Below are 7070 nucleotides of genomic sequence, written 5' to 3'. Positions count from 1 at the left end.
CACCACCACCACACACACACACCCCCCACGACAAAAGTCCTCCCGGTACAATCACATAGCGAATCTATCCTTCTTATCATCTTCAGTTGACTACTATTTCTAGCTAGATCAAGACGGCCCATGTTGCAGTTGCTCAGCTTATGCTGGTCGCCCTAGTGGCCTCTAGCTATGCTCCTCGTAGCCACCGACGCGACCATCTCCTGTGGACAGGTGAGCTCTACCTTGAATCCCTGCATCTCCTATGCCAGCAGCAACGGCGCCAACCCGACTACGGCCTGCTGCAGCTGTGTCAGCAGTGTGGCCAGCGCAGCACGGAGCACCGCTGACGAGCAAGTGGCGTGCAAGTGCATCAAGAGCGCTCCCGGTGGGCTCAACGCTGGCAACGCCGCCGACATTCCCTTCAAGTGTGGCGTCAACATTCCCTACGCCATCAGCTCTTCCGTCGACTGCTCTAAGATTTGTTGATCAACCAATGGTCACCATGTGTACGTTGAGGTCACACACACACACACACACACATGAATAGAAGCCTTCGTATTATCTCATGGACGAGGAGGTGGCGGATGAGGAGGAGGATGAAGAGGAGCAGGTGGGGCAGGAGGAGGAGGAGGAGGAGGGGGAGCAACTTTCGAAAGCAGAGCCCGTGAAGAAGGAGGCAGTGGAGCCAGAGGGGAGTAGGTGGAGGTGTGGCTGTCTGCGGGCTTCGCCGTGGCGGATGCCAAGGTGGAGTACGAGGCCGCCCAAGCGATGGAGATGGTAGAACATACCGCCGTCCACGAGTCCATCTAGGACGAGGTCTATGTCGAGGATAACTGACAGTTCATCGGAATAAAACAGGCGGCGGTGGAAGCACTGTTCATCGAATTGGATGGGAAGGCAGAGGTGGAGGAGGGGCCAGAGTCTTCATAGGCGCAGGAGCTACCGCACTTTCCCATCTACCTAGCCCCAGGCAAGGAGACCGTCAACATCTCCGACAATAGTTCTTTTAGCTATGCACGTAGTACATAGGTTTTTATTTACATGGCTGTGCTATTTGGGTACGGAGGTACGAAATTTGAGTTTTATGGTTGTGGCGGACGTTTTCGCTGTGCTGTCCGGTCACCGTACGTCCCCTACACCATCGTTGCTGGATCTACGCTTAGTACGTTGAGGTCACACGCGCGCGCGCGCACACACACACACACACACACACACACACACACACACACACACACATATATATATATATATATATATATATGAATAAATGCTCTCATATTATCTCACTGCGTGAGAGAGAGAGAGGAGTACGTACGTCCAAGCAGCTCTGCATGACCGGCCACACTGTTGTATCAAAATTACCACACGGGGCTGTTAATATTTCTTCATGGACCTGTGTGTCGGCTCATACAGGTGGAGTTCCTTATGTATCTCCCACTCTCATGCCAGTTGATTCATGTCAGGTTGTTCCTACATGGTTTGCCGATTGTTTTTTGACACACATATTTGAATGAGTATCCGTATTATTTGCTATCCCAACGATGCATGGTCACTGTTTGTTCTTCTGTATTGTTATCAAATTGTCTTATCTAATTTAATACTCATGCTTCTTTGTAGGGAGGTGCTAGATGACTCCACACAAGCTTTGAAGCCCTGGATTGAAACCAGGAGCGTAAATGCGTATTTAGTTTCCTCTGCTCCGTAAAGAAAAATGTGTTTTCTCTATTATGCATTTGATTTCTCAGGTAGTGTTATTCCCACTCAACTTTTTTAAATTTGGTTGATTGTGCTCTGGCAGATTGTCTTAATGCTTCCTGCTATAAACTTCTTTAATACCTACTTGGTATACTACATAGTAAAATGCAGAAGATTGATTTACAACAGGAGTCACCAGACAATACATAGTAAGTATCTCAAAATGACAATTTGTATATAATGTTTTATGTCATCTCCAATTTAGAATCTCTGTACTTAATGTGTATATATACATTGGTATGTATGTAAATTATATCAGATTAATTATGCCGTACCACTATATTTAATAGAAGTATCACATAATGCACATTTCACTATCTTAAGATCATATATCTACTATGCAAACATAGGAATCCAATTTATGTATTATCATATATGCGTAGGACTAAGAGTTCTCGCAGCAACACGCGGGGCATCATCTAGTTCTTTATCATTTCGTCTGCCTTAAGATCATATATCTACTATGCAAACATAGGAATCCAATTTATGTTTTATCATAATGCACATTTCTCATATTATCTCACTGCGTGAGAGAGAGAGGAGTACGTACGTCCAAGCAGCTCTGCATGACCGGCCACACTGTTGTATCGATGTTTGGTTGTTCCTCCACTCCCCGAGTTTGCTGTACTTTGTACCATGTGTACTTTTGATATATGGATTGTATACACAGCTGATCAGCTCTACTTGCGTGTGCATGTTATTCAGCACTTTTGATATATGCAAGACTGGCAAAGCATTCCATTCCAGTTTGTTGCTCCAAGCAAGACGTAGGAATGAACCCAACAATTTACTAGGAATGGAACTATGGCATTTCACTCATTTTGGTTCCTCAACAAAACACACCCTAAAACTGTTTCAGAACACGCAGAATTCTAGTGAATGCAACCACCAACAAAAACTTCTACTGGCTTAATTATAAGAAATCCGAATATACTTAGAAATGCTTAAATCACCATCATCCAATACACTGCAATATACTTCTAGACAGATTAAGGTAAATTTCAAACAGTGTACATGAAAGATCATCCAGCGAGATGTCATGTAATTAGACACTGGTTGTTAGCTTGTAGGGCCCAAAATTGGAATACTCTTGGTTGTGATAGTACGTACAATATACTTCATGTTTGTTATAAATTGATCGGAGAGTATGAATTTGTAATTATGGATCCAATCACAGTAATAAACCGGCGTTCTGACAGGGTACGATATAAGAAAGCTGAGTGGACTACTGCACTAAATACTTGCACAAATAGAAAGTTAATATCTACTTTTCGCTACAGGTGGACCATGGGAATAATAGAATTTTCTCCTTATTTACAGGAGGTGCACGGATGGATATATTCTCTCCATGCTAATTTGAGTCAGGTGTTTGAATTTTTCCAAAAATATACTATACATGAAATATATTTATATATAAGCTTTTATACTGAAGTTTGACCTTTTTCTTCTCAACATAGCTCGATCCATAATGGCTTAAGTAACCGTGGGATGATCAATTTTCTTTTTCTATGTTGTGTCCTCATACACATGAACAAAAACGACAATCATGGGTAACTTTTCAGGGGAAAAAAGATGATGCTTATTTAGTTTATGAAAAACAGTTTTGACGATGACTGTCCCCACGATGACGGTTGGTAAAGCCTTTAACTACAATATGTTGATTTTGTGTTTTTGAATTGACAGAATTGCAAGATCAGTTCAGGAAAGAAATAATGTGATGTGACCAAAATAAGCAAACATAACTTGCGGCAATAAACAATCTATTTTCATTTCATGATTGAGAGATTTATTCACTGCCTGCATTGCAACTATAAATTGCACGGATTTTTCTTATTGTTTCAGGCATTTTAGATTGAATATTAAAAACTTTAATCAGACACTATTTGAATATTACAAAATTGATGTCATTGTTAGTCTATGTTATCAATTACTTTTGCAGTTTTAGTAAATTTTAGTGATAGCCTTCAGCTTGGAGTACATGGACTAAATGCTTATGGTATAAAAAATAACAAGAAAGTTATGTTGTGTCACATTGAAAGTGGATAGTTGATCGTCAGCTGCTTGCCAATATCGCACAACCACATAATTGCAGTCTTTTTCCATCAAAAACTGTACTCCCTCCGACCCATAATAAGTGTCGCATCTTTGAGCTAAGGTTTAACTAACCTTAATTTAAAGCTGCGACACTTGTTTTGGATCAGAGGCAGTAGAATTTTCCAAATCAGTTTGGTATCCGAATTTAGATAACTATCCAACTTCGGTAGGAAATATGAACTCCATATGTTTATTGAAGTTCAAATATATATATCTAATTTTTGTAAAAATGTGGCCAAAAATGTGTATCTCAGAAATTATCTCAGTGCTAAAAGTTCTAAAATTTTAGAATTTTCCGAATACAGATTGGTATGTAAGTTTCAAAATCATTTTAGCTTTGGCAGAAAATATGAACATATATTTTGATTCAAGTACAAATAGAAATATGTAAATTTACTAAAAAAACTGGTCTAACATATTTTTCCCGAGAAGGCCTCGGTGCAAAAAGTTACGGCGGGGCACGACAAGATGTTGTGTTTCTATTCTCTTCATAGGCACCGCGCCATTGTCTTGCAAAATATATGATTTATCATTTGGTCCTTCTTATTACCATCGCATCTCCATGACATAGGTGGTTCTCGCGCCATGGAAAAAGGTGAGCTTTATAGGATAAGGGCGTCGCTGTCAAAAACTGTTTCACGGGTCTCCGTTGCACAAATTTGGGGTGTCGTAGATATTGCTAAGAGCAACTCTAGCAGACCCCGCATCCCGCCGGCCCGCAAAACGCGTTTGCAGTTCGTGCAAAAACAGCTTTTACGGGTCGGCTCGGGCTGGCAGAGATGCATACCTGCTCTTTGCGCTGCTGCATCCCGCATATCATCAGCCCACAAATATCAAATACAACATAATTCAACAATCGAAAACAAACTGAATTATTCCAATCAAACATAATACAATAATCATCCGCATTACAAATAATTATTCAAATAACTGTAGCAAATTTAAATAGTGCAATACAAAATTTGTCATGAATACAAATACAAATGAATACAAAAATAAGTCACTGCCCAGCCATTTGCCAATGGTGCTCAATGAGATCTTCCTGAAGTTGAAAATGGGTGTCTGCATTTTCAATCTCCTTGTATGTCTGAAGAAAAGCTCTAATGCCGTTTGGGTCTCTTACTAGTTTGACACGGCTACCCACATTGTCGTAAAAGAATTCTAAGTTCAATCCTCTCTCATCTTCAAGAATCATATTCTGCAGGATAACACAACATGTCATTATGTTCCTCAAGGTTTTCTTATCCCAAAAACGAGCAGGACCACGGACAATGTCAAACCTAGATTGCAAAACACCGAATGCTCTTTCAATGTCTTTTCGGGCTGCCTCTTGCACCCTTGCAAATTCACATTGTTTTTTTTGTTTTGGGTTCTTTGATGCTCTCGACAAATGTGCACCAAGGAGGGTATATACCATCTGCAAGATAGTACCCCTTTGTGTATTCATGCCCACTGATAGTGTAGTTGCAAGCAGGAGCATCATCACTAGCAAGCCTAGCAAAGAAATGAGACCGTTGCAACACATTGATATCATTGAGAGTGCCCGGCATACCAAAAAAGAAATGCCAAATCCACAAATCCTCGGATGCTACGGCCTCTAGCACAATTGTTGCATCACCAGACTTGGCACAATACATTCCTTGCCAAGCCTTGGGGCAATTTTTTCAATTCCAATGCATACAATCAATACTACCCAGCATGTCAGGCCAACCTCTCCACTCATTTGATGCCATCAATTTCTTTGTGTCATCTTCATTGGTGCCCGAAGATACTCAGGAGCGAAGACACGGATGATCACTTTCGCAAATCTACGCACAGACTCAATTGTGCTATCTTCACCAATGCGAAGGTACTCATCGGCATAGTCAGCCGGAACGCCATATGCAATCACCCGCATAGCTGCACAGATTTTTTGATATGCACTAAATCCCTTTAAGCCCACAGCATTTCTTCTTTGAGTAAAATACCGGCAATTTGCCTCGCAAGCTTCAACAATTTTCACAAAGAGAGATCGGCATATTCGGTACCTCCTCCGGAAGAGGTGTGGAGGATATGTAGGATTCTCCGCGAAATAGTCTTGCATCAACATCTCGTTCCCAAGATGGCGATTCCGAGGAATGCACAAACGACCGACAGTCGATCCTCGCCTCCTCTTCCGGTGCTCGTCTTCATGCTCCTTCACGGCTAGCGCCATGACTAATGTTTGCTGCGGGAAGTTTGCAAGCATGCTGTCAACATCCGAGTCGTCTGAATCGGACAAATCGGATAGCAAGAACTTCTCACACGGGGTCAACTCCATCTGCACGCACACCGGCGCGTCAATCTACTACACAGCTTGCAAAAATCACAAAAAAGGGACTAACCGGTGGCGGGTGATCACGGGCGGCGAAGAGGGGGTGCCCTCGGCGGTGGTCGATCCCCGACGGCGGCGGCAACGACGGGGGGCGGCTCTTCTCGCCGGATCCAGAGGTGTGGGGCGGCCCCGGGGCGCGATTCCGCCCGCAGATATGGCCGAAATCGCCGGCGGTGGGCGGGCGGAAGCAAAGGGCGGGCGGCGGCGGAAGGAGGGGGAAAGCGCACGGGCTGAAATGTCCCTCCCGCCAACTACTACTCTCCGATGCAGGGCACCGCAGCCGCGAGGGGGAAAACCGCGTTTTCCCGGGTTGGGACGGAGAATTTCCGCGCCCCCTAAATTTTTTTGCGGGCCGGGGCGGGATGCGGGGTCTTATCGGGCAGGCTTTCCGGCCCGTGCCCGCATTTTGGCGGTTATTTTGCGGGTCGGGGTGGATGTAGGGTCTGCTAAAGTTGCTCTAAGTTCCCCATGGCTCCTACTCTTACGCTTTGAATCTGTAGGAAGATGCATCTTGGTACTCCTATCTCGTTTCAAAATCACGTGCTGGTATGTTGAAGAATAGAAAGTCAATGTAAGTTGGTTTTTTAACTTTGCCCAAAGAAGTTGGGTTTTAATTCCTTGTAGCAGTACAAGGTAGGAGGTGTGTGTGAAATGAGAGAGCGGAGAAGTTTAATGACCTGCGCGGCAGAGGTGGCCGTTGGATCCATTTAATAGGCCAGCTCTATTATACACATCTACAACATCGTGGCCCATTGATTTGGTCCATGCTTGCACAATGCTCTGCCGACGATTTGAGGAGCTCGATGTGCCGACCAAAACAACGTGGGTGTGTCTAGAGACGGAGGGAAAACTTCCAGAGCTGATATCATTGTAAATTTAGTTACCACTC

The 7070-nt window shown here is 43.6% G+C and overlaps 1 pseudogene; it reads left to right on the top strand.

Moving 5' to 3' along the window:
• Positions 1-7070, top strand: part of LOC123067254 (non-specific lipid-transfer protein 4.1-like) — a 38691-nt pseudogene that overhangs the window by 26627 nt on the left and 4994 nt on the right.

Source organism: Triticum aestivum, chromosome 3B (genome assembly GCF_018294505.1).
Source record: "Triticum aestivum cultivar Chinese Spring chromosome 3B, IWGSC CS RefSeq v2.1, whole genome shotgun sequence".
Taxonomy (NCBI): domain Eukaryota; kingdom Viridiplantae; phylum Streptophyta; class Magnoliopsida; order Poales; family Poaceae; genus Triticum; species Triticum aestivum.
This window is presented reverse-complemented; position numbering and strand designations above follow the sequence as displayed.